Raw genomic sequence first — 21,973 nt, 5'->3', positions numbered from 1 at the left:
AGATGCTGTCGGCGGGCGGCCACAAACGCCCAAGACCGCTTTTAGCTCTTCCTTCCTTCGGCACAACACCCCAGTTTGGCTTCATAGATCAAAACGTTCCCAAAGTTCCCATCTCTCCCTTCTAACTCCAAGGTGTCCAGGGAAGGGACTCAAAGACCTCCTGTATCCCCTCTGTCAGCTTGGCTCCCCTTACCGTTTCATCGTTAACGTTTGGGTCCGCAGTGGCGACGGACTGTGGCTTTCGGGGCAAGAGGGATAGAAAAAGCTTGCGACAATTTTGCCCCGTGTCAGGAGTGAACTCACGACCTTCAGATTACGAGACTGACACGCTACCTACTGCGCTAACGAGGCGACCGGAGGTGAACCTGCCAGCAGAACCCAGGGCATTGACTCCACCCCCGCTGAAAGATAGTTTATGGTCACCTGAATCAAACAGTGCATCCCCCTTGTGACTGGGTGCCTCCCTTGCCGAGATATGGCTGTTTTTGTCAAGATGGAAATGAGCTCTTTGGAGGAATGAGCTCCCTGGTCGCTCCAGGGAGCTCTTTTGCGTATCGACAAAAACAGCCATATCTGGGCAACGGAGGCACCTCTTCAGCAGGGAAAAACGCTGTTTGATTCAGGCGACCTTAACCTATCTGTCGGCGGGGCTGGGTTGATATGCCGGGATCTGGTGACAGGCTCGCTCTGAGCGTGACGTAAAAGTAGAGTACTCAAAGCCAGAAAACTTTTTCGATTACTAGCTCAGCCCCACACCATGGTTCCCATATGGTCTAGCGGTTAGGATTCCTGGTTCTCACCCAGGCGGCCCGGGTTCGACTCCCGGTATGGGAATGAGCCTTTTTCTAGACTTACACCAATCCAGAAACCGCGTTGCAGCGTTAAAGTCTTTGGGTCGGACCTGCTGTCGGCGGGCGGCCGCAAACGCCAAAGACCGCTTTTAGCCCTTCCTTCCTTCGGCACAAGACCCCAGTATGGCTTCATAGCTCAAAACGTTCTCATCTTTCCCTTCCAACTCCAAGGTGTCCAGGGAAGGGACTCAAAGACCCCCTGTATCCCCTCTGTCAGCTTGGCTCCCCTTAGTGTTTCATCGGTAACGTTTGGGTCCGCAGTGGCGAAGGACTGTGGTTATCGGGGCAAGAGGGAGAGAAAAATCTCGTGACAAAAGTGCCCCGTGTGAGGATCGAACTCACGACCTTCAGATTATGAGACTGACGCGCTACCTACTGCGCTAACGAGGCAACCGGAAGCGAGTCTGTCAGCAGAACCCAGAGCATCGACTCGGCGCCGCTGAAAGATAGGTTAGGGTCAACTGAGGGTCACCTGAATCAAACGGCGTTTCCCCGTTGTGACTGGGTGCCTCTCTTGCCGAGATATGGCTGTTTTTCTCAATATGGAAATGAGCTCTTTGGCGGAATGAGGGCGTTGCCGCTCAACACTTTGGAGCAACAGCACCGCCCTGGTCGCTCCAGGGAGCTCTTTTGCGTATAAGACAAAAACAGCCATATCTGGGCAACGGAGGCACCCCTTCAGCAGGAGAAAACGCTGTTTGACTCAGGCGACCCTAACCTATCTGTCGGCGGGGCTGGGTTGATATGCCGGGTTATGGTGACAGGCTCCCTCTAAGCGTGACGTAAAAGTAGAGTACTCAAAGCCAGGAAACTTTTTCGATAACTAGCTCAGCCTCACACCACAGTTCCCATATGGTCTAGCGGTTAGGATTCCTGGTTTTCACCCAGGTGGCCTGGGTTCGACTCCCGTTTGGGAATGAGCTTTTTTCTAAACTTGCACCAATCCTGAAACCGCATTGCGGCGTTAAAGCACTTGGGTCGGAGATGCTGTCGGCGGGCGGCCACAAACGCCCAAGACCGCTTTTAGCTCTTCCTTCCTTCGGCACAACACCCCAGTTTGGCTTCATAGATCAAAACGTTCCCAAAGTTCCCATCTCTCCCTTCTAACTCCAAGGTGTCCAGGGAAGGGACTCAAAGACCTCCTGTATCCCCTCTGTCAGCTTGGCTCCCCTTACCGTTTCATCGTTAACGTTTGGGTCCGCAGTGGCGACGGACTGTGGCTTTCGGGGCAAGAGGGATAGAAAAAGCTTGCGACAATTTTGCCCCGTGTCAGGATTGAACTCACGACCTTCAGATTACGAGACTGACACGCTACCTACTGCGCTAACGAGGCGACCGGAGGTGAACCTGTCAGCAGAACCCAGGGCATTGACTCCACCACCGCTGAAAGATAGGTTATGGTCACCTGAATCAAACAGTGCATCCCCCTTGTGACTGGGTGCCTCCCTTGCCGAGATATGGCTGTTTTTGTCAAGATGGAAATGAGCTCTTTGGAGGAATGAGCTCCCTGGTCGCTCCAGGGAGCTCTTTTGCGTATCGACAAAAACAGCCATATCTGGGCAACGGAGGCACCTCTTCAGCAGGGAAAAACGCTGTTTGATTCAGGCGACCTTAACCTATCTGTCGGCGGGGCTGGGTTGATATGCCGGGATCTGGTGACAGGCTCGCTCTGAGCGTGACGTAAAAGTAGAGTACTCAAAGCCAGAAAACTTTTTCGATTACTAGCTCAGCCCCACCCCATGGTTCCCATATGGTCTAGCGGTTAGGATTCCTGGTTTTCACCCAGGCGGCCCGGGTTCGACTCCCGGTATGGGAATGAGCCTTTTTCTAGACTTACACCAATCCAGAAACCGCGTTGCAGCGTTAAAGTCTTTGGGTCGGACCTGCTGTCGGCGGGCGGCCGCAAACGCCAAAGACCGCTTTTAGCCCTTCCTTCCTTCGGCACAAGACCCCAGTATGGCTTCATAGCTCAAAACGTTCTCATCTCTCCCTTCCAACTCCAAGGTGTCCAGGGAAGGGACTCAAAGACCCCCTGTATCCCCTCTGTCAGCTTGGCTCCCCTTAGTGTTTCATCGGTAACGTTTGGGTCCGCAGTGGCGAAGGACTGTGGTTATCGGGGCAAGAGGGAGAGAAAAATCTCGTGACAAAAGTGCCGCGTGTGAGGATCGAACTCACGACCTTCAGATTATGAGACTGACGCGCTACCTACTGCGCTAACGTGGCAACCGGAAGCGAGACTGTCAGCAGAACCCAGAGCATCGACTCGGCGCCGCTGAAAGATAGGTTAGGGTCAACTGAGGGTCACCTGAATCAAACGGCGTTTCCCCGTTGTGACTGGGTGCCTCTCTTGCCGAGATATGGCTGTTTTTCTCAATATGGAAATGAGCTCTTTGGGGGAATGAGGGCGTTGCCGCTCAACACTTTGGAGCAACGGCACCGCCCTGGTCGCTCCAGGGAGCTCTTTTGCGTATAAGACAAAAACAGCCATATCTGGGCAACGGAGGCACCCCTTCAGCAGGAGAAAACGCTGTTTGACTCAGGCGACCCTAACCTATCTGTCGGCGGGGCTGGGTTGATATGCCGGGTTCTGGTGACAGGCTCCCTCTAAGCGTGACGTAAAAGTAGAGTACTCAAAGCCAGGAAACTTTTTCGATAACTAGCTCAGCCTCACACCACAGTTCCCATATGGTCTAGCGGTTAGGATTCCTGGTTTTCACCCAGGCGGCCCGGGTTCGACTCCCGGTATGGGAATGAGCTTTTTTCTAAACTTGCACCAATCCTGAAACCGCATTGCGGCGTTAAAGCATTTGGGTCGGAGATGCTGTCGGCGGGCGGCCACAAACGCCCAAGACCGCTTTTAGCTCTTCCTTCCTTCGGCACAACACCCCAGTTTGGCTTCATAGATCAAAACGTTCCCAAAGTTCCCATCTCTCCCTTCTAACTCCAAGGTGTCCAGGGAAGGGACTCAAAGACCTCCTGTATCCCCTCTGTCAGCTTGGCTCCCCTTACCGTTTCATCGTTAACGTTTGGGTCCGCAGTGGCGACGGACTGTGGCTTTCGGGGCAAGAGGGATAGAAAAAGCTTGCGACAATTTTGCCCCGTGTCAGGATTGAACTCACGACCTTCAGATTACGAGACTGACACGCTACCTACTGCGCTAACGAGGCGACCGGAGGTGAACCTGTCAGCAGAACCCAGGGCATTGACTCCACCACCGCTGAAAGATAGGTTATGGTCACCTGAATCAAACAGTGCATCCCCCTTGTGACTGGGTGCCTCCCTTGCCGAGATATGGCTGTTTTTGTCAAGATGGAAATGAGCTCTTTGGAGGAATGAGCTCCCTGGTCGCTCCAGGGAGCTCTTTTGCGTATCGACAAAAACAGCCATATCTGGGCAACAGAGGCACCTCTTCAGCAGGGAAAAACGCTGTTTGATTCAGGCGACCTTAACCTATCTGTCGGCGGGGCTGGGTTGATATGCCGGGATCTGGTGACAGGCTCGCTCTGAGCGTGACGTAAAAGTAGAGTACTCAAAGCCAGAAAACTTTTTCGATTACTAGCTCAGCCCCACCCCATGGTTCCCATATGGTCTAGCGGTTAGGATTCCTGGTTCTCACCCAGGCGGCCCGGGTTCGACTCCCGGTATGGGAATGAGCCTTTTTCTAGACTTACACCAATCCAGAAACCGCGTTGCAGCGTTAAAGTCTTTGGGTCGGACCTGCTGTCGGCGGGCGGCCGCAAACGCCAAAGACCGCTTTTAGCCCTTCCTTCCTTCCTTCGGCACAACACCCCAGTATGGCTTCATAGCTCAAAACGTTCTCATCTCTCCCTTCCAACTCCAAGGTGTCCAGGGAAGGGACTCAAAGACCCCCTGTATCCCCTCTGTCAGCTTGGCTCCCCTTAGTGTTTCATCGGTAACGTTTGGGTCCGCAGTGGCGAAGGACTGTGGTTATCGGGGCAAGAGGGAGAGAAAAATCTCGTGACAAAAGTGCCGCGTGTGAGGATCGAACTCACGACCTTCAGATTATGAGACTGACGCGCTACCTACTGCGCTAACGAGGCAACCGGAAGCGAGACTGTCAGCAGAACCCAGAGCATCGACTCGACGCCGCTGAAAGATAGGTTAGGGTCAACTGAGGGTCACCTGAATCAAACGGCGTTTCCCCGTTGTGACTGGGTGCCTCTCTTGCCGAGATATGGCTGTTTTTCTCAATATGGAAATGAGCTCTTTGGCGGAATGAGGGCGTTGCCGCTCAACACTTTGGAGCAACGGCACCGCCCTGGTCGCTCCAGGGAGCTCTTTTGCGTATAAGACAAAAACAGCCATATCTGGGCAACGGAGGCACCCCTTCAGCAGGAGAAAACGCTGTTTGACTCAGGCGACCCTAACCTATCTGTCGGCGGGGCTGGGTTGATATGCCGGGTTATGGTGACAGGCTCCCTCTAAGCGTGACGTAAAAGTAGAGTACTCAAAGCCAGGAAACTTTTTCGATAACTAGCTCAGCCTCACACCACAGTTCCCATATGGTCTAGCGGTTAGGATTCCTGGTTTTCACCCAGGCGGCCCGGGTTCGACTCCCGGTATGGGAATGAGCTTTTTTCTAAACTTGCACCAATCCTGAAACCGCATTGCGGCGTTAAAGCATTTGGGTCGGAGATGCTGTCGGCGGGCGGCCACAAACGCCCAAGACCGCTTTTAGCTCTTCCTTCCTTCGGCACAACACCCCAGTTTGGCTTCATAGATCAAAACGTTCCCAAAGTTCCCATCTCTCCCTTCTAACTCCAAGGTGTCCAGGGAAGGGACTCAAAGACCTCCTGTATCCCCTCTGTCAGCTTGGCTCCCCTTACCGTTTCATCGTTAACGTTTGGGTCCGCAGTGGCGACGGACTGTGGCTTTCGGGGCAAGAGGGATAGAAAAAGCTTGCGACAATTTTGCCCCGTGTCAGGATTGAACTCACGACCTTCAGATTACGAGACTGACACGCTACCTACTGCGCTAACGAGGCGACCGGAGGTGAACCTGTCAGCAGAACCCAGGGCATTGACTCCACCCCCGCTGAAAGATAGTTTATGGTCACCTGAATCAAACAGTGCATCCCCCTTGTGACTGGGTGCCTCCCTTGCCGAGATATGGCTGTTTTTGTCAAGATGGAAATGAGCTCTTTGGAGGAATGAGCTCCCTGGTCGCTCCAGGGAGCTCTTTTGCGTATCGACAAAAACAGCCATATCTGGGCAACGGAGGCACCTCTTCAGCAGGGAAAAACGCTGTTTGATTCAGGCGACCTTAACCTATCTGTCGGCGGGGCTGGGTTGATATGCCGGGATCTGGTGACAGGCTCGCTCTGAGCGTGACGTAAAAGTAGAGTACTCAAAGCCAGAAAACTTTTTCAATTACTAGCTCAGCCCCACACCATGGTTCCCATATGGTCTAGCGGTTAGGATTCCTGGTTCTCACCCAGGCGGCCCGGGTTCGACTCCCGGTATGGGAATGAGCCTTTTTCTAGACTTACACCAATCCAGAAACCGCGTTGCAGCGTTAAAGTCTTTGGGTCGGACCTGCTGTCGGCGGGCGGCCGCAAACGCCAAAGACCGCTTTTAGCCCTTCCTTCCTTCGGCACAAGACCCCAGTATGGCTTCATAGCTCAAAACGTTCTCATCTTTCCCTTCCAACTCCAAGGTGTCCAGGGAAGGGACTCAAAGACCCCCTGTATCCCCTCTGTCAGCTTGGCTCCCCTTAGTGTTTCATCGGTAACGTTTGGGTCCGCAGTGGCGAAGGACTGTGGTTATCGGGGCAAGAGGGACAGAAAAATCTCGTGACAAAAGTGCCCCGTGTGAGGATCGAACTCACGACCTTCAGATTATGAGACTGACGCGCTACCTACTGCGCTAACGAGGCAACCGGAAGCGAGTCTGTCAGCAGAACCCAGAGCATCGACTCGGCGCCGCTGAAAGATAGGTTAGGGTCAACTGAGGGTCACCTGAATCAAACGGCGTTTCCCCGTTGTGACTGGGTGCCTCTCTTGCCGAGATATGGCTGTTTTTCTCAATATGGAAATGAGCTCTTTGGCGGAATGAGGGCGTTGCCGCTCAACACTTTGGAGCAACAGCACCGCCCTGGTCGCTCCAGGGAGCTCTTTTGCGTATAAGACAAAAACAGCCATATCTGGGCAACGGAGGCACCCCTTCAGCAGGAGAAAACGCTGTTTGACTCAGGCGACCCTAACCTATCTGTCGGCGGGGCTGGGTTGATATGCCGGGTTATGGTGACAGGCTCCCTCTAAGCGTGACGTAAAAGTAGAGTACTCAAAGCCAGGAAACTTTTTCGATAACTAGCTCAGCCTCACACCACAGTTCCCATATGGTCTAGCGGTTAGGATTCCTGGTTTTCACCCAGGCGGCCTGGGTTCGACTCCCGGTATGGGAATGAGCTTTTTTCTAAACTTGCACCAATCCTGAAACCGCATTGCGGCGTTAAAGCACTTGGGTCGGAGATGCTGTCGGCGGGCGGCCACAAACGCCCAAGACCGCTTTTAGCTCTTCCTTCCTTCGGCACAACACCCCAGTTTGGCTTCATAGATCAAAACGTTCCCAAAGTTCCCATCTCTCCCTTCTAACTCCAAGGTGTCCAGGGAAGGGACTCAAAGACCTCCTGTATCCCCTCTGTCAGCTTGGCTCCCCTTACCGTTTCATCGTTAACGTTTGGGTCCGCAGTGGCGACGGACTGTGGCTTTCGGGGCAAGAGGGATAGAAAAAGCTTGCGACAATTTTGCCCCGTGTCAGGAGTGAACTCACGACCTTCAGATTACGAGACTGACACGCTACCTACTGCGCTAACGAGGCGACCGGAGGTGAACCTGCCAGCAGAACCCAGGGCATTGACTCCACCCCCGCTGAAAGATAGTTTATGGTCACCTGAATCAAACAGTGCATCCCCCTTGTGACTGGGTGCCTCCCTTGCCGAGATATGGCTGTTTTTGTCAAGATGGAAATGAGCTCTTTGGAGGAATGAGCTCCCTGGTCGCTCCAGGGAGCTCTTTTGCGTATCGACAAAAACAGCCATATCTGGGCAACGGAGGCACCTCTTCAGCAGGGAAAAACGCTGTTTGATTCAGGCGACCTTAACCTATCTGTCGGCGGGGCTGGGTTGATATGCCGGGATCTGGTGACAGGCTCGCTCTGAGCGTGACGTAAAAGTAGAGTACTCAAAGCCAGAAAACTTTTTCGATTACTAGCTCAGCCCCACCCCATGGTTCCCATATGGTCTAGCGGTTAGGATTCCTGGTTCTCACCCAGGCGGCCCGGGTTCGACTCCCGGTATGGGAATGAGCCTTTTTCTAGACTTACACCAATCCAGAAACCGCGTTGCAGCGTTAAAGTCTTTGGGTCGGACCTGCTGTCGGCGGGCGGCCGCAAACGCCAAAGACCGCTTTTAGCCCTTCCTTCCTTCGGCACAAGACCCCAGTATGGCTTCATAGCTCAAAACGTTCTCATCTTTCCCTTCCAACTCCAAGGTGTCCAGGGAAGGGACTCAAAGACCCCCTGTATCCCCTCTGTCAGCTTGGCTCCCCTTAGTGTTTCATCGGTAACGTTTGGGTCCGCAGTGGCGAAGGACTGTGGTTATCGGGGCAAGAGGGAGAGAAAAATCTCGTGACAAAAGTGCCCCGTGTGAGGATCGAACTCACGACCTTCAGATTATGAGACTGACGCGCTACCTACTGCGCTAACGAGGCAACCGGAAGCGAGTCTGTCAGCAGAACCCAGAGCATCGACTCGGCGCCGCTGAAAGATAGGTTAGGGTCAACTGAGGGTCACCTGAATCAAACGGCGTTTCCCCGTTGTGACTGGGTGCCTCTCTTGCCGAGATATGGCTGTTTTTCTCAATATGGAAATGAGCTCTTTGGCGGAATGAGGGCGTTGCCGCTCAACACTTTGGAGCAACAGCACCGCCCTGGTCGCTCCAGGGAGCTCTTTTGCGTATAAGACAAAAACAGCCATATCTGGGCAACGGAGGCACCCCTTCAGCAGGAGAAAACGCTGTTTGACTCAGGCGACCCTAACCTATCTGTCGGCGGGGCTGGGTTGATATGCCGGGTTATGGTGACAGGCTCCCTCTAAGCGTGACGTAAAAGTAGAGTACTCAAAGCCAGGAAACTTTTTCGATAACTAGCTCAGCCTCACACCACAGTTCCCATATGGTCTAGCGGTTAGGATTCCTGGTTTTCACCCAGGTGGCCTGGGTTCGACTCCCGTTTGGGAATGAGCTTTTTTCTAAACTTGCACCAATCCTGAAACCGCATTGCGGCGTTAAAGCACTTGGGTCGGAGATGCTGTCGGCGGGCGGCCACAAACGCCCAAGACCGCTTTTAGCTCTTCCTTCCTTCGGCACAACACCCCAGTTTGGCTTCATAGATCAAAACGTTCCCAAAGTTCCCATCTCTCCCTTCTAACTCCAAGGTGTCCAGGGAAGGGACTCAAAGACCTCCTGTATCCCCTCTGTCAGCTTGGCTCCCCTTACCGTTTCATCGTTAACGTTTGGGTCCGCAGTGGCGACGGACTGTGGCTTTCGGGGCAAGAGGGATAGAAAAAGCTTGCGACAATTTTGCCCCGTGTCAGGATTGAACTCACGACCTTCAGATTACGAGACTGACACGCTACCTACTGCGCTAACGAGGCGACCGGAGGTGAACCTGTCAGCAGAACCCAGGGCATTGACTCCACCACCGCTGAAAGATAGGTTATGGTCACCTGAATCAAACAGTGCATCCCCCTTGTGACTGGGTGCCTCCCTTGCCGAGATATGGCTGTTTTTGTCAAGATGGAAATGAGCTCTTTGGAGGAATGAGCTCCCTGGTCGCTCCAGGGAGCTCTTTTGCGTATCGACAAAAACAGCCATATCTGGGCAACGGAGGCACCTCTTCAGCAGGGAAAAACGCTGTTTGATTCAGGCGACCTTAACCTATCTGTCGGCGGGGCTGGGTTGATATGCCGGGATCTGGTGACAGGCTCGCTCTGAGCGTGACGTAAAAGTAGAGTACTCAAAGCCAGAAAACTTTTTCGATTACTAGCTCAGCCCCACCCCATGGTTCCCATATGGTCTAGCGGTTAGGATTCCTGGTTTTCACCCAGGCGGCCCGGGTTCGACTCCCGGTATGGGAATGAGCCTTTTTCTAGACTTACACCAATCCAGAAACCGCGTTGCAGCGTTAAAGTCTTTGGGTCGGACCTGCTGTCGGCGGGCGGCCGCAAACGCCAAAGACCGCTTTTAGCCCTTCCTTCCTTCGGCACAAGACCCCAGTATGGCTTCATAGCTCAAAACGTTCTCATCTCTCCCTTCCAACTCCAAGGTGTCCAGGGAAGGGACTCAAAGACCCCCTGTATCCCCTCTGTCAGCTTGGCTCCCCTTAGTGTTTCATCGGTAACGTTTGGGTCCGCAGTGGCGAAGGACTGTGGTTATCGGGGCAAGAGGGAGAGAAAAATCTCGTGACAAAAGTGCCGCGTGTGAGGATCGAACTCACGACCTTCAGATTATGAGACTGACGCGCTACCTACTGCGCTAACGTGGCAACCGGAAGCGAGACTGTCAGCAGAACCCAGAGCATCGACTCGGCGCCGCTGAAAGATAGGTTAGGGTCAACTGAGGGTCACCTGAATCAAACGGCGTTTCCCCGTTGTGACTGGGTGCCTCTCTTGCCGAGATATGGCTGTTTTTCTCAATATGGAAATGAGCTCTTTGGGGGAATGAGGGCGTTGCCGCTCAACACTTTGGAGCAACGGCACCGCCCTGGTCGCTCCAGGGAGCTCTTTTGCGTATAAGACAAAAACAGCCATATCTGGGCAACGGAGGCACCCCTTCAGCAGGAGAAAACGCTGTTTGACTCAGGCGACCCTAACCTATCTGTCGGCGGGGCTGGGTTGATATGCCGGGTTCTGGTGACAGGCTCCCTCTAAGCGTGACGTAAAAGTAGAGTACTCAAAGCCAGGAAACTTTTTCGATAACTAGCTCAGCCTCACACCACAGTTCCCATATGGTCTAGCGGTTAGGATTCCTGGTTTTCACCCAGGCGGCCCGGGTTCGACTCCCGGTATGGGAATGAGCTTTTTTCTAAACTTGCACCAATCCTGAAACCGCATTGCGGCGTTAAAGCATTTGGGTCGGAGATGCTGTCGGCGGGCGGCCACAAACGCCCAAGACCGCTTTTAGCTCTTCCTTCCTTCGGCACAACACCCCAGTTTGGCTTCATAGATCAAAACGTTCCCAAAGTTCCCATCTCTCCCTTCTAACTCCAAGGTGTCCAGGGAAGGGACTCAAAGACCTCCTGTATCCCCTCTGTCAGCTTGGCTCCCCTTACCGTTTCATCGTTAACGTTTGGGTCCGCAGTGGCGACGGACTGTGGCTTTCGGGGCAAGAGGGATAGAAAAAGCTTGCGACAATTTTGCCCCGTGTCAGGATTGAACTCACGACCTTCAGATTACGAGACTGACACGCTACCTACTGCGCTAACGAGGCGACCGGAGGTGAACCTGTCAGCAGAACCCAGGGCATTGACTCCACCCCCGCTGAAAGATAGTTTATGGTCACCTGAATCAAACAGTGCATCCCCCTTGTGACTGGGTGCCTCCCTTGCCGAGATATGGCTGTTTTTGTCAAGATGGAAATGAGCTCTTTGGAGGAATGAGCTCCCTGGTCGCTCCAGGGAGCTCTTTTGCGTATCGACAAAAACAGCCATATCTGGGCAACGGAGGCACCTCTTCAGCAGGGAAAAACGCTGTTTGATTCAGGCGACCTTAACCTATCTGTCGGCGGGGCTGGGTTGATATGCCGGGATCTGGTGACAGGCTCGCTCTGAGCGTGACGTAAAAGTAGAGTACTCAAAGCCAGAAAACTTTTTCGATTACTAGCTCTGCCCCACACCATGGTTCCCATATGGTCTAGCGGTTAGGATTCCTGGTTCTCACCCAGGCGGCCCGGGTTCGACTCCCGGTATGGGAATGAGCCTTTTTCTAGACTTACACCAATCCAGAAACCGCGTTGCAGCGTTAAAGTCTTTGGGTCGGACCTGCTGTCGGCGGGCGGCCGCAAACGCCAAAGACCGCTTTTAGCCCTTCCTTCCTTCGGCACAAGACCCCAGTATGGCTTCATAGCTCAAAACGTTCTCATCTTTCCCTTCCAACTCCAAGGTGTCCAGGGAAGGGACTCAAAGACCCCCTGTATCCCCTCTGTCAGCTTGGCTCCCCTTAGTGTTTCATCGGTAACGTTTGGGTCCGCAGTGGCGAAGGACTGTGGTTATCGGGGCAAGAGGGAGAGAAAAATCTCGTGACAAAAGTGCCCCGTGTGAGGATCGAACTCACGACCTTCAGATTATGAGACTGACGCGCTACCTACTGCGCTAACAAGGAAACCGGAAGCGACTCTGTCAGCAGAACCCAGAGCATCGACTCGGCGCCGCTGAAAGATAGGTTAGGGTCAACTGAGGGTCACCTGAATCAAACGGCGTTTCCCCGTTGTGACTGGGTGCCTCTCTTGCCGAGATATGGCTGTTTTTCTCAATATGGAAATGAGCTCTTTGGCGGAATGAGGGCGTTGCCGCTCAACACTTTGGAGCAACAGCACCGCCCTGGTCGCTCCTGGGAGCTCTTTTGCGTATAAGACAAAAACAGCCATATCTGGGCAACGGAGGCACCCCTTCAGCAGGAGAAAACGCTGTTTGACTCAGGCGACCCTAACCTATCTGTCGGCGGGGCTGGGTTGATATGCCGGGTTATGGTGACAGGCTCCCTCTAAGCGTGACGTAAAAGTAGAGTACTCAAAGCCAGGAAACTTTTTCGATAACTAGCTCAGCCTCACACCACAGTTCCCATATGGTCTAGCGGTTAGGATTCCTGGTTTTCACCCAGGCGGCCTGGGTTCGACTCCCGGTTTGGGAATGAGCTTTTTTCTAAACTTGCACCAATCCTGAAACCGCATTGCGGCGTTAAAGCACTTGGGTCGGAGATGCTGTCGGCGGGCGGCCACAAACGCCCAAGACCGCTTTTAGCTCTTCCTTCCTTCGGCACAACACCCCAGTTTGGCTTCATAGATCAAAACGTTCCCAAAGTTCCCATCTCTCCCTTCTAACTCCAAGGTGTCCAGGGAAGGGACTCAAAGACCTCCTGTATCCCCTCTGTCAGCTTGGCTCCCCTTACCGTTTCATCGTTAACGTTTGGGTCCGCAGTGGCGACGGACTGTGGCTTTCGGGGCAAGAGGGATAGAAAAAGCTTGCGACAATTTTGCCCCGTGTCAGGATTGAACTCACGACCTTCAGATTACGAGACTGACACGCTACCTACTGCGCTAACGAGGCGACCGGAGGTGAACCTGTCAGCAGAACCCAGGGCATTGACTCCACCACCGCTGAAAGATAGGTTATGGTCACCTGAATCAAACAGTGCATCCCCCTTGTGACTGGGTGCCTCCCTTGCCGAGATATGGCTGTTTTTGTCAAGATGGAAATGAGCTCTTTGGAGGAATGAGCTCCCTGGTCGCTCCAGGGAGCTCTTTTGCGTATCGACAAAAACAGCCATATCTGGGCAACGGAGGCACCTCTTCAGCAGGGAAAAACGCTGTTTGATTCAGGCGACCTTAACCTATCTGTCGGCGGGGCTGGGTTGATATGCCGGGATCTGGTGACAGGCTCGCTCTGAGCGTGACGTAAAAGTAGAGTACTCAAAGCCAGAAAACTTTTTCGATTACTAGCTCAGCCCCACACCATGGTTCCCATATGGTCTAGCGGTTAGGATTCCTGGTTCTCACCCAGGCGGCCCGGGTTCGACTCCCGGTATGGGAATGAGCCTTTTTCTAGACTTACACCAATCCAGAAACCGCCTTGCAGCGTTAAAGTCTTTGGGTCGGACCTGCTGTCGGCGGGCGGCCACAAACGCCAAAGACCGCTTTTAGCCCTTCCTTCCTTCGGCACAAGACCCCAGTATGGCTTCATAGCTCAAAACGTTCTCATCTCTCCCTTCCAACTCCAAGGTGTCCAGGGAAGGGACTCAAAGACCCCCTGTATCCCCTCTGTCAGCTTGGCTCCCCTTAGTGTTTCATCGGTAACGTTTGGGTCCGCAGTGGCGAAGGACTGTGGTTATCGGGGCAAGAGGGAGAGAAAAATCTCGTGACAAAAGTGCCGCGTTTGAGGATCGAACTCACGACCTTCAGATTATGAGACTGACGCGCTACCTACTGCGCTAACGTGGCAACCGGAAGCGAGACTGTCAGCAGAACCCAGAGCATCGACTCGGCGCCGCTGAAAGATAGGTTAGGGTCAACTGAGGGTCACCTGAATCAAACGGCGTTTCCCCGTTGTGACTGGGTGCCTCTCTTGCCGAGATATGGCTGTTTTTCTCAATATGGAAATGAGCTCTTTGGCGGAATGAGGGCGTTGCCGCTCAACACTTTGGAGCAACGGCACCGCCCTGGTCGCTCCAGGGAGCTCTTTTGCGTATAAGACAAAAACAGCCATATCTGGGCAACGGAGGCACCCCTTCAGCAGGAGAAAACGCTGTTTGACTCAGGCGACCCTAACCTATCTGTCGGCGGGGCTGGGTTGATATGCCGGGTTCTGGTGACAGGCTCCCTCTAAGCGTGACGTAAAAGTAGAGTACTCAAAGCCAGGAAACTTTTTCGATAACTAGCTCAGCCTCGCACCACAGTTCCCATATGGTCTAGCGGTTAGGATTCCTGGTTTTCACCCAGGCGGCCCGGGTTCGACTCCCGGTATGGGAATGAGCTTTTTTCTAAACTTGCACCAATCCTGAAACCGCATTGCGGCGTTAAAGCATTTGGGTCGGAGATGCTGTCGGCGGGCGGCCACAAACGCCCAAGACCGCTTTTAGCTCTTCCTTCCTTCGGCACAACACCCCAGTTTGGCTTCATAGATCAAAACGTTCCCAAAGTTCCCATCTCTCCCTTCTAACTCCAAGGTGTCCAGGGAAGGGACTCAAAGACCTCCTGTATCCCCTCTGTCAGCTTGGCTCCCCTTACCGTTTCATCGTTAACGTTTGGGTCCGCAGTGGCGACGGACTGTGGCTTTCGGGGCAAGAGGGATAGAAAAAGCTTGCGACAATTTTGCCCCGTGTCAGGATTGAACTCACGACCTTCAGATTACGAGACTGACACGCTACCTACTGCGCTAACGAGGCGACCGGAGGTGAACCTGTCAGCAGAACCCAGGGCATTGACTCCACCCCCGCTGAAAGATAGTTTATGGTCACCTGAATCAAACAGTGCATCCCCCTTGTGACTGGGTGCCTCCCTTGCCGAGATATGGCTGTTTTTGTCAAGATGGAAATGAGCTCTTTGGAGGAATGAGCTCCCTGGTCGCTCCAGGGAGCTCTTTTGCGTATCGACAAAAACAGCCATATCTGGGCAACGGAGGCACCTCTTCAGCAGGGAAAAACGCTGTTTGATTCAGGCGACCTTAACCTATCTGTCGGCGGGGCTGGGTTGATATGCCGGGATCTGGTGACAGGCTCGCTCTGAGCGTGACGTAAAAGTAGAGTACTCAAAGCCAGAAAACTTTTTCGATTACTAGCTCAGCCCCACACCATGGTTCCCATATGGTCTAGCGGTTAGGATTCCTGGTTCTCACCCAGGCGGCCCGGGTTCGACTCCCGGTATGGGAATGAGCCTTTTTCTAGACTTACACCAATCCAGAAACCGCGTTGCAGCGTTAAAGTCTTTGGGTCGGACCTGCTGTCGGCGGGCGGCCGCAAACGCCAAAGACCGCTTTTAGCCCTTCCTTCCTTCGGCACAAGACCCCAGTATGGCTTCATAGCTCAAAACGTTCTCATCTCTCCCTTCCAACTCCAAGGTGTCCAGGGAAGGGACTCAAAGACCCCCTGTATCCCCTCTGTCAGCTTGGCTCCCCTTAGTGTTTCATCGGTAACGTTTGGGTCCGCAGTGGCGAAGGACTGTGGTTATCGGGGCAAGAGGGAGAGAAAAATCTCGTGACAAAAGTGCCGCGTGTGAGGATCGAACTCACGACCTTCAGATTATGAGACTGACGCGCTACCTACTGCGCTAACGAGGCAACCGGAAGCGAGACTGTCAGCAGAACCCAGAGCATCGACTCGGCGCCGCTGAAAGATAGGTTAGGGTCAACTGAGGGTCACCTGAATCAAACGGCGTTTCCCCGTTGTGACTGGGTGCCTCTCTTGCCGAGATATGGCTGTTTTTCTCAATATGGAAATGAGCTCTTTGGCGGAATGAGGGCGTTGCCGCTCAACACTTTGGAGCAACGGCACCGCCCTGGTCGCTCCAGGGAGCTCTTTTGCGTATAAGACAAAAACAGCCATATCTGGGCAACGGAGGCACCCCTTCAGCAGGAGAAAACGCTGTTTGACTCAGGCGACCCTAACCTATCTGTCGGCGGGGCTGGGTTGATATGCCGGGTTCTGGTGACAGGCTCCCTCTAAGCGTGACGTAAAAGTAGAGTACTCAAAGCCAGGAAACTTTTTCGATAACTAGCTCAGCCTCACACCACAGTTCCCATATGGTCTAGCGGTTAGGATTCCTAGTTTTCACCCAGGCGGCCCGGGTTCGACTCCCGGTATGGGAATGAGCTTTTTTCTAAACTTGCACCAATCCTGAAACCGCATTGCGGCGTTAAAGCATTTGGGTCGGAGATGCTGTCGGCGGGCGGCCACAAACGCCCAAGACCGCTTTTAGCTCTTCCTTCCTTCGGCACAACACCCCAGTTTGGCTTCATAGATCAAAACGTTCCCAAAGTTCCCATCTCTCCCTTCTAACTCCAAGGTGTCCAGGGAAGGGACTCAAAGACCTCCTGTATCCCCTCTGTCAGCTTGGCTCCCCTTACCGTTTCATCGTTAACGTTTGGGTCCGCAGTGGCGACGGACTGTGGCTTTCGGGGCAAGAGGGATAGAAAAAGCTTGCGACAATTTTGCCCCGTGTCAGGATTGAACTCACGACCTTCAGATTACGAGACTGACACGCTACCTACTGCGCTAACGAGGCGACCGGAGGTGAACCTGCCAGCAGAACCCAGGGCATTGACTCCACCCCCGCTGAAAGATAGTTTATGGTCACCTGAATCAAACAGTGCATCCCCCTTGTGACTGGGTGCCTCCCTTGCCGAGATATGGCTGTTTTTGTCAAGATGGAAATGAGCTCTTTGGAGGAATGAGCTCCCTGGTCGCTCCAGGGAGCTCTTTTGCGTATCGACAAAAACAGCCATATCTGGGCAACGGAGGCACCTCTTCAGCAGGGAAAAACGCTGTTTGATTCAGGCGACCTTAACCTATCTGTCGGCGGGGCTGGGTTGATATGCCGGGATCTGGTGACAGGCTCGCTCTGAGCGTGACGTAAAAGTAGAGTACTCAAAGCCAGAAAACTTTTTCGATTACTAGCTCTGCCCCACACCATGGTTTCCATATGGTCTAGCGGTTAGGATTCCTGGTTCTCACCCAGGCGGCCCGGGTTCGACTCCCGGTATGGGAATGAGCCTTTTTCTAGACTTACACCAATCCAGAAACCGCGTTGCAGCGTTAAAGTCTTTGGGTCGGACCTGCTGTCGGCGGGCGGCCGCAAACGCCAAAGACCGCTTTTAGCCCTTCCTTCCTTCGGCACAAGACCCCAGTATGGCTTCATAGCTCAAAACGTTCTCATCTTTCCCTTCCAACTCCAAGGTGTCCAGGGAAGGGACTCAAAGACCCCCTGTATCCCCTCTGTCAGCTTGGCTCCCCTTAGTGTTTCATCGGTAACGTTTGGGTCCGCAGTGGCGAAGGACTGTGGTTATCGGGGCAAGAGGGAGAGAAAAATCTCGTGACAAAAGTGCCCCGTGTGAGGATCGAACTCACGACCTTCAGATTATGAGACTGACGCGCTACCTACTGCGCTAACGAGGAAACCGGAAGCGACTCTGTCAGCAGAACCCAGAGCATCGACTCGGCGCCGCTGAAAGATAGGTTAGGGTCAACTGAGGGTCACCTGAATCAAACGGCGTTTCCCCGTTGTGACTGGGTGCCTCTCTTGCCGAGATATGGCTGTTTTTCTCAATATGGAAATGAGCTCTTTGGCGGAATGAGGGCGTTGCCGCTCAACACTTTGGAGCAACAGCACCGCCCTGGTCGCTCCTGGGAGCTCTTTTGCGTATAAGACAAAAACAGCCATATCTGGGCAACGGAGGCACCCCTTCAGCAGGAGAAAACGCTGTTTGACTCAGGCGACCCTAACCTATCTGTCGGCGGGGCTGGGTTGATATGCCGGGTTATGGTGACAGGCTCCCTCTAAGCGTGACGTAAAAGTAGAGTACTCAAAGCCAGGAAACTTTTTCGATAACTAGCTCAGCCTCACACCACAGTTCCCATATGGTCTAGCGGTTAGGATTCCTGGTTTTCACCCAGGCGGCCTGGGTTCGACTCCCGGTTTGGGAATGAGCTTTTTTCTAAACTTGCACCAATCCTGAAACCGCATTGCGGCGTTAAAGCACTTGGGTCGGAGATGCTGTCGGCGGGCGGCCACAAACGCCCAAGACCGCTTTTAGCTCTTCCTTCCTTCGGCACAACACCCCAGTTTGGCTTCATAGATCAAAACGTTCCCAAAGTTCCCATCTCTCCCTTCTAACTCCAAGGTGTCCAGGGAAGGGACTCAAAGACCTCCTGTATCCCCTCTGTCAGCTTGGCTCCCCTTACCGTTTCATCGTTAACGTTTGGGTCCGCAGTGGCGACGGACTGTGGCTTTCGGGGCAAGAGGGATAGAAAAAGCTTGCGACAATTTTGCCCCGTGTCAGGATTGAACTCACGACCTTCAGATTACGAGACTGACACGCTACCTACTGCGCTAACGAGGCGACCGGAGGTGAACCTGGCAGCAGAACCCAGGGCATTGACTCCACCACCGCTGAAAGATAGGTTATGGTCACCTGAATCAAACAGTGCATCCCCCTTGTGACTGGGTGCCTCCCTTGCCGAGATATGGCTGTTTTTGTCAAGATGGAAATGAGCTCTTTGGAGGAATGAGCTCCCTGGTCGCTCCAGGGAGCTCTTTTGCGTATCGACAAAAACAGCCATATCTGGGCAACGGAGGCACCTCTTCAGCAGGGAAAAACGCTGTTTGATTCAGGCGACCTTAACCTATCTGTCGGCGGGGCTGGGTTGATATGCCGGGATCTGGTGACAGGCTCGCTCTGAGCGTGACGTAAAAGTAGAGTACTCAAAGCCAGAAAACTTTTTCGATTACTAGCTCAGCCCCACCCCATGGTTCCCATATGGTCTAGCGGTTAGGATTCCTGGTTCTCACCCAGGCGGCCCGGGTTCGACTCCCGGTATGGGAATGAGCCTTTTTCTAGACTTACACCAATCCAGAAACCGCGTTGCAGCGTTAAAGTCTTTGGGTCGGACCTGCTGTCAGCGGGCGGCCGCAAACGCCAAAGACCGCTTTTAGCCCTTCCTTCCTTCGGCACAAGACCCCAGTATGGCTTAATAGCTCAAAACGTTCTCATCTCTCCCTTCCAACTCCAAGGTGTCCAGGGAAGGGACTCAAAGACCCCCTGTATCCCCTCTGTCAGCTTGGCTCCCCTTAGTGTTTCATCGGTAACGTTTGGGTCCGCAGTGGCGAAGGACTGTGGTTATCGGGGCAAGAGGGAGAGAAAAATCTCGTGACAAAAGTGCCCCGTGTGAGGATCGAACTCACGACCTTCAGATTATGAGACTGACGCGCTACCTACTGCGCTAACGAGGAAACCGGAAGCGACTCTGTCAGCAGAACCCAGAGCATCGACTCGGCGCCGCTGAAAGATAGGTTAGGGTCAACTGAGGGTCACCTGAATCAAACGGCGTTTCCCCGTTGTGACTGGGTGCCTCTCTTGCCGAGATATGGCTGTTTTTCTCAATATGGAAATGAGCTCTTTGGCGGAATGAGGGCGTTGCCGCTCAACACTTTGGAGCAACGGCACCGCCCTGGTCGCTCCAGGGAGCTCTTTTGCGTATAAGACAAAAACAGCCATATCTGGGCAACGGAGGCACCCCTTCAGCAGGAGAAAACGCTGTTTGACTCAGGCGACCCTAACCTATCTGTCGGCGGGGCTGGGTTGATATGCCGGGTTCTGGTGACAGGCTCCCTCTAAGCGTGACGTAAAAGTAGAGTACTCAAAGCCAGGAAACTTTTTCGATAACTAGCTCAGCCTCACACCACAGTTCCCATATGGTCTAGCGGTTAGGATTCCTGGTTTTCACCCAGGCGGCCCGGGTTCGACTCCCGGTATGGGAATGAGCTTTTTTCTAAACTTGCACCAATCCTGAAACCGCATTGCGGCGTTAAAGCATTTGGGTCGGAGATGCTGTCGGCGGGCGGCCACAAACGCCCAAGACCGCTTTTAGCTCTTCCTTCCTTCGGCACAACACCCCAGTTTGGCTTCATAGATCAAAACGTTCCCAAAGTTCCCATCTCTCCCTTCTAACTCCAAGGTGTCCAGGGAAGGGACTCAAAGACCTCCTGTATCCCCTCTGTCAGCTTGGCTCCCCTTACCGTTTCATCGTTAACGTTTGGGTCCGCAGTGGCGACGGACTGTGGCTTTCGGGGCAAGAGGGATAGAAAAAGCTTGCGACAATTTTGCCCCGTGTCAGGATTGAACTCACGACCTTCAGATTACGAGACTGACACGCTACCTACTGCGCTAACGAGGCGACCGGAGGTGAACCTGTCAGCAGAACCCAGGGCATTGACTCCACCCCCGCTGAAAGATAGTTTATGGTCACCTGAATCAAACAGTGCATCCCCCTTGTGACTGGGTGCCTCCCTTGCCGAGATATGGCTGTTTTTGTCAAGATGGAAATGAGCTCTTTGGAGGAATGAGCTCCCTGGTCGCTCCAGGGAGCTCTTTTGCGTATCGACAAAAACAGCCATATCTGGGCAACGGAGGCACCTCTTCAGCAGGGAAAAACGCTGTTTGATTCAGGCGACCTTAACCTATCTGTCGGCGGGGCTGGGTTGATATGCCGGGATCTGGTGACAGGCTCGCTCTGAGCGTGACGTAAAAGTAGAGTACTCAAAGCCAGAAAACTTTTTCGATTACTAGCTCAGCCCCACCCCATGGTTCCCATATGGTCTAGCGGTTAGGATTCCTGGTTCTCACCCAGGCGGCCCGGGTTCGACTCCCGGTATGGGAATGAGCCTTTTTCTAGACTTACACCAATCCAGAAACCGCGTTGCAGCGTTAAAGTCTTTGGGTCGGACCTGCTGTCGGCGGGCGGCCGCAAACGCCAAAGACCGCTTTTAGCCCTTCCTTCCTTCGGCACAAGACCCCAGTATGGCTTCATAGCTCAAAACGTTCTCATCTCTCCCTTCCAACTCCAAGGTGTCCAGGGAAGGGACTCAAAGACCCCCTGTATCCCCTCTGTCAGCTTGGCTCCCCTTAGTGTTTCATCGGTAACGTTTGGGTCCGCAGTGGCGAAGGACTGTGGTTATCGGGGCAAGAGGGAGAGAAAAATCTCGTGACAAAAGTGCCGCGTGTGAGGATCGAACTCACGACCTTCAGATTATGAGACTGACGCGCTACCTACTGCGCTAACGAGGCAACCGGAAGCGAGACTGTCAGCAGAACCCAGAGCATCGACTCGGCGCCGCTGAAAGATAGGTTAGGGTCAACTGAGGGTCACCTGAATCAAACGGCGTTTCCCCGTTGTGACTGGGTGCCTCTCTTGCCGAGATATGGCTGTTTTTCTCAATATGGAAATGAGCTCTTTGGCGGAATGAGGGCGTTGCCGCTCAACACTTTGGAGCAACGGCACCGCCCTGGTCGCTCCAGGGAGCTCTTTTGCGTATAAGACAAAAACAGCCATATCTGGGCAACGGAGGCACCCCTTCAGCAGGAGAAAACGCTGTTTGACTCAGGCGACCCTAACCTATCTGTCGGCGGGGCTGGGTTGATATGCCGGGTTCTGGTGACAGGCTCCCTCTAAGCGTGACGTAAAAGTAGAGTACTCAAAGCCAGGAAACTTTTTCGATAACTAGCTCAGCCTCACACCACAGTTCCCATATGGTCTAGCGGTTAGGATTCCTGGTTTTCACCCAGGCGGCCCGGGTTCGACTCCCGGTATGGGAATGAGCTTTTTTCTAAACTTGCACCAATC

The 21,973-nt window shown here is 53.6% G+C and overlaps 46 non-coding genes across 46 annotated transcripts; 22 read left to right on the top strand and 24 right to left on the bottom strand.

The window, feature by feature from the left end:
- Window positions 1-278: 278 nt before the first annotated feature.
- TRNAT-CGU (transfer RNA threonine (anticodon CGU)) lies at window positions 279-351 on the bottom strand. The gene has a single exon. It is a non-coding gene; the product is annotated as a tRNA-Thr (tRNA).
- A 411-nt stretch (window positions 352-762) lies between these two features.
- On the top strand, window positions 763-834 carry TRNAE-CUC (transfer RNA glutamic acid (anticodon CUC)). Its single transcript has one exon. It is a non-coding gene; the product is annotated as a tRNA-Glu (tRNA).
- Window positions 835-1,168: 334 nt separating this feature from the next.
- Window positions 1,169-1,241, bottom strand: TRNAM-CAU (transfer RNA methionine (anticodon CAU)). Its single transcript has one exon. It is a non-coding gene; the product is annotated as a tRNA-Met (tRNA).
- Window positions 1,242-2,111: 870 nt separating this feature from the next.
- Window positions 2,112-2,184, bottom strand: TRNAT-CGU (transfer RNA threonine (anticodon CGU)). Its single transcript has one exon. It is a non-coding gene; the product is annotated as a tRNA-Thr (tRNA).
- A 411-nt stretch (window positions 2,185-2,595) lies between these two features.
- On the top strand, window positions 2,596-2,667 carry TRNAE-UUC (transfer RNA glutamic acid (anticodon UUC)). Its single transcript has one exon. It is a non-coding gene; the product is annotated as a tRNA-Glu (tRNA).
- Window positions 2,668-3,001: 334 nt separating this feature from the next.
- Window positions 3,002-3,074, bottom strand: TRNAM-CAU (transfer RNA methionine (anticodon CAU)). Its single transcript has one exon. It is a non-coding gene; the product is annotated as a tRNA-Met (tRNA).
- Window positions 3,075-3,530: 456 nt separating this feature from the next.
- Window positions 3,531-3,602, top strand: TRNAE-UUC (transfer RNA glutamic acid (anticodon UUC)). Its single transcript has one exon. It is a non-coding gene; the product is annotated as a tRNA-Glu (tRNA).
- A 343-nt stretch (window positions 3,603-3,945) lies between these two features.
- Window positions 3,946-4,018, bottom strand: TRNAT-CGU (transfer RNA threonine (anticodon CGU)). The gene has a single exon. It is a non-coding gene; the product is annotated as a tRNA-Thr (tRNA).
- Window positions 4,019-4,429: 411 nt separating this feature from the next.
- On the top strand, window positions 4,430-4,501 carry TRNAE-CUC (transfer RNA glutamic acid (anticodon CUC)). Its single transcript has one exon. It is a non-coding gene; the product is annotated as a tRNA-Glu (tRNA).
- A 338-nt stretch (window positions 4,502-4,839) lies between these two features.
- On the bottom strand, window positions 4,840-4,912 carry TRNAM-CAU (transfer RNA methionine (anticodon CAU)). The gene has a single exon. It is a non-coding gene; the product is annotated as a tRNA-Met (tRNA).
- A 456-nt stretch (window positions 4,913-5,368) lies between these two features.
- On the top strand, window positions 5,369-5,440 carry TRNAE-UUC (transfer RNA glutamic acid (anticodon UUC)). The gene has a single exon. It is a non-coding gene; the product is annotated as a tRNA-Glu (tRNA).
- A 343-nt stretch (window positions 5,441-5,783) lies between these two features.
- TRNAT-CGU (transfer RNA threonine (anticodon CGU)) lies at window positions 5,784-5,856 on the bottom strand. Its single transcript has one exon. It is a non-coding gene; the product is annotated as a tRNA-Thr (tRNA).
- A 411-nt stretch (window positions 5,857-6,267) lies between these two features.
- TRNAE-CUC (transfer RNA glutamic acid (anticodon CUC)) lies at window positions 6,268-6,339 on the top strand. Its single transcript has one exon. It is a non-coding gene; the product is annotated as a tRNA-Glu (tRNA).
- Window positions 6,340-6,673: 334 nt separating this feature from the next.
- Window positions 6,674-6,746, bottom strand: TRNAM-CAU (transfer RNA methionine (anticodon CAU)). The gene has a single exon. It is a non-coding gene; the product is annotated as a tRNA-Met (tRNA).
- Window positions 6,747-7,202: 456 nt separating this feature from the next.
- On the top strand, window positions 7,203-7,274 carry TRNAE-UUC (transfer RNA glutamic acid (anticodon UUC)). The gene has a single exon. It is a non-coding gene; the product is annotated as a tRNA-Glu (tRNA).
- Window positions 7,275-7,617: 343 nt separating this feature from the next.
- Window positions 7,618-7,690, bottom strand: TRNAT-CGU (transfer RNA threonine (anticodon CGU)). Its single transcript has one exon. It is a non-coding gene; the product is annotated as a tRNA-Thr (tRNA).
- Window positions 7,691-8,101: 411 nt separating this feature from the next.
- On the top strand, window positions 8,102-8,173 carry TRNAE-CUC (transfer RNA glutamic acid (anticodon CUC)). Its single transcript has one exon. It is a non-coding gene; the product is annotated as a tRNA-Glu (tRNA).
- Window positions 8,174-8,507: 334 nt separating this feature from the next.
- Window positions 8,508-8,580, bottom strand: TRNAM-CAU (transfer RNA methionine (anticodon CAU)). The gene has a single exon. It is a non-coding gene; the product is annotated as a tRNA-Met (tRNA).
- Window positions 8,581-9,450: 870 nt separating this feature from the next.
- TRNAT-CGU (transfer RNA threonine (anticodon CGU)) lies at window positions 9,451-9,523 on the bottom strand. The gene has a single exon. It is a non-coding gene; the product is annotated as a tRNA-Thr (tRNA).
- A 411-nt stretch (window positions 9,524-9,934) lies between these two features.
- TRNAE-UUC (transfer RNA glutamic acid (anticodon UUC)) lies at window positions 9,935-10,006 on the top strand. The gene has a single exon. It is a non-coding gene; the product is annotated as a tRNA-Glu (tRNA).
- Window positions 10,007-10,340: 334 nt separating this feature from the next.
- Window positions 10,341-10,413, bottom strand: TRNAM-CAU (transfer RNA methionine (anticodon CAU)). Its single transcript has one exon. It is a non-coding gene; the product is annotated as a tRNA-Met (tRNA).
- Window positions 10,414-10,869: 456 nt separating this feature from the next.
- On the top strand, window positions 10,870-10,941 carry TRNAE-UUC (transfer RNA glutamic acid (anticodon UUC)). The gene has a single exon. It is a non-coding gene; the product is annotated as a tRNA-Glu (tRNA).
- Window positions 10,942-11,284: 343 nt separating this feature from the next.
- TRNAT-CGU (transfer RNA threonine (anticodon CGU)) lies at window positions 11,285-11,357 on the bottom strand. Its single transcript has one exon. It is a non-coding gene; the product is annotated as a tRNA-Thr (tRNA).
- A 411-nt stretch (window positions 11,358-11,768) lies between these two features.
- TRNAE-CUC (transfer RNA glutamic acid (anticodon CUC)) lies at window positions 11,769-11,840 on the top strand. Its single transcript has one exon. It is a non-coding gene; the product is annotated as a tRNA-Glu (tRNA).
- A 334-nt stretch (window positions 11,841-12,174) lies between these two features.
- On the bottom strand, window positions 12,175-12,247 carry TRNAM-CAU (transfer RNA methionine (anticodon CAU)). The gene has a single exon. It is a non-coding gene; the product is annotated as a tRNA-Met (tRNA).
- A 456-nt stretch (window positions 12,248-12,703) lies between these two features.
- TRNAE-UUC (transfer RNA glutamic acid (anticodon UUC)) lies at window positions 12,704-12,775 on the top strand. Its single transcript has one exon. It is a non-coding gene; the product is annotated as a tRNA-Glu (tRNA).
- A 343-nt stretch (window positions 12,776-13,118) lies between these two features.
- TRNAT-CGU (transfer RNA threonine (anticodon CGU)) lies at window positions 13,119-13,191 on the bottom strand. The gene has a single exon. It is a non-coding gene; the product is annotated as a tRNA-Thr (tRNA).
- A 411-nt stretch (window positions 13,192-13,602) lies between these two features.
- TRNAE-CUC (transfer RNA glutamic acid (anticodon CUC)) lies at window positions 13,603-13,674 on the top strand. The gene has a single exon. It is a non-coding gene; the product is annotated as a tRNA-Glu (tRNA).
- A 334-nt stretch (window positions 13,675-14,008) lies between these two features.
- On the bottom strand, window positions 14,009-14,081 carry TRNAM-CAU (transfer RNA methionine (anticodon CAU)). Its single transcript has one exon. It is a non-coding gene; the product is annotated as a tRNA-Met (tRNA).
- Window positions 14,082-14,537: 456 nt separating this feature from the next.
- On the top strand, window positions 14,538-14,609 carry TRNAE-UUC (transfer RNA glutamic acid (anticodon UUC)). Its single transcript has one exon. It is a non-coding gene; the product is annotated as a tRNA-Glu (tRNA).
- A 343-nt stretch (window positions 14,610-14,952) lies between these two features.
- Window positions 14,953-15,025, bottom strand: TRNAT-CGU (transfer RNA threonine (anticodon CGU)). The gene has a single exon. It is a non-coding gene; the product is annotated as a tRNA-Thr (tRNA).
- A 411-nt stretch (window positions 15,026-15,436) lies between these two features.
- Window positions 15,437-15,508, top strand: TRNAE-CUC (transfer RNA glutamic acid (anticodon CUC)). The gene has a single exon. It is a non-coding gene; the product is annotated as a tRNA-Glu (tRNA).
- A 334-nt stretch (window positions 15,509-15,842) lies between these two features.
- TRNAM-CAU (transfer RNA methionine (anticodon CAU)) lies at window positions 15,843-15,915 on the bottom strand. Its single transcript has one exon. It is a non-coding gene; the product is annotated as a tRNA-Met (tRNA).
- A 456-nt stretch (window positions 15,916-16,371) lies between these two features.
- TRNAE-UUC (transfer RNA glutamic acid (anticodon UUC)) lies at window positions 16,372-16,443 on the top strand. The gene has a single exon. It is a non-coding gene; the product is annotated as a tRNA-Glu (tRNA).
- A 343-nt stretch (window positions 16,444-16,786) lies between these two features.
- Window positions 16,787-16,859, bottom strand: TRNAT-CGU (transfer RNA threonine (anticodon CGU)). Its single transcript has one exon. It is a non-coding gene; the product is annotated as a tRNA-Thr (tRNA).
- Window positions 16,860-17,270: 411 nt separating this feature from the next.
- TRNAE-CUC (transfer RNA glutamic acid (anticodon CUC)) lies at window positions 17,271-17,342 on the top strand. Its single transcript has one exon. It is a non-coding gene; the product is annotated as a tRNA-Glu (tRNA).
- A 334-nt stretch (window positions 17,343-17,676) lies between these two features.
- On the bottom strand, window positions 17,677-17,749 carry TRNAM-CAU (transfer RNA methionine (anticodon CAU)). Its single transcript has one exon. It is a non-coding gene; the product is annotated as a tRNA-Met (tRNA).
- A 456-nt stretch (window positions 17,750-18,205) lies between these two features.
- Window positions 18,206-18,277, top strand: TRNAE-UUC (transfer RNA glutamic acid (anticodon UUC)). The gene has a single exon. It is a non-coding gene; the product is annotated as a tRNA-Glu (tRNA).
- Window positions 18,278-18,620: 343 nt separating this feature from the next.
- TRNAT-CGU (transfer RNA threonine (anticodon CGU)) lies at window positions 18,621-18,693 on the bottom strand. The gene has a single exon. It is a non-coding gene; the product is annotated as a tRNA-Thr (tRNA).
- A 411-nt stretch (window positions 18,694-19,104) lies between these two features.
- On the top strand, window positions 19,105-19,176 carry TRNAE-CUC (transfer RNA glutamic acid (anticodon CUC)). Its single transcript has one exon. It is a non-coding gene; the product is annotated as a tRNA-Glu (tRNA).
- Window positions 19,177-19,510: 334 nt separating this feature from the next.
- TRNAM-CAU (transfer RNA methionine (anticodon CAU)) lies at window positions 19,511-19,583 on the bottom strand. Its single transcript has one exon. It is a non-coding gene; the product is annotated as a tRNA-Met (tRNA).
- Window positions 19,584-20,039: 456 nt separating this feature from the next.
- TRNAE-UUC (transfer RNA glutamic acid (anticodon UUC)) lies at window positions 20,040-20,111 on the top strand. The gene has a single exon. It is a non-coding gene; the product is annotated as a tRNA-Glu (tRNA).
- Window positions 20,112-20,454: 343 nt separating this feature from the next.
- On the bottom strand, window positions 20,455-20,527 carry TRNAT-CGU (transfer RNA threonine (anticodon CGU)). The gene has a single exon. It is a non-coding gene; the product is annotated as a tRNA-Thr (tRNA).
- A 411-nt stretch (window positions 20,528-20,938) lies between these two features.
- TRNAE-CUC (transfer RNA glutamic acid (anticodon CUC)) lies at window positions 20,939-21,010 on the top strand. Its single transcript has one exon. It is a non-coding gene; the product is annotated as a tRNA-Glu (tRNA).
- Window positions 21,011-21,344: 334 nt separating this feature from the next.
- TRNAM-CAU (transfer RNA methionine (anticodon CAU)) lies at window positions 21,345-21,417 on the bottom strand. Its single transcript has one exon. It is a non-coding gene; the product is annotated as a tRNA-Met (tRNA).
- A 456-nt stretch (window positions 21,418-21,873) lies between these two features.
- Window positions 21,874-21,945, top strand: TRNAE-UUC (transfer RNA glutamic acid (anticodon UUC)). The gene has a single exon. It is a non-coding gene; the product is annotated as a tRNA-Glu (tRNA).
- Window positions 21,946-21,973: the final 28 nt, after the last annotated feature.

This window comes from Leptodactylus fuscus, chromosome 5, assembly GCF_031893055.1.
Source record: "Leptodactylus fuscus isolate aLepFus1 chromosome 5, aLepFus1.hap2, whole genome shotgun sequence".
Taxonomy (NCBI): domain Eukaryota; kingdom Metazoa; phylum Chordata; class Amphibia; order Anura; family Leptodactylidae; genus Leptodactylus; species Leptodactylus fuscus.
Note: the sequence above shows the minus strand (reverse complement) of the source record. Positions and strands in the feature narration are given on the sequence as shown.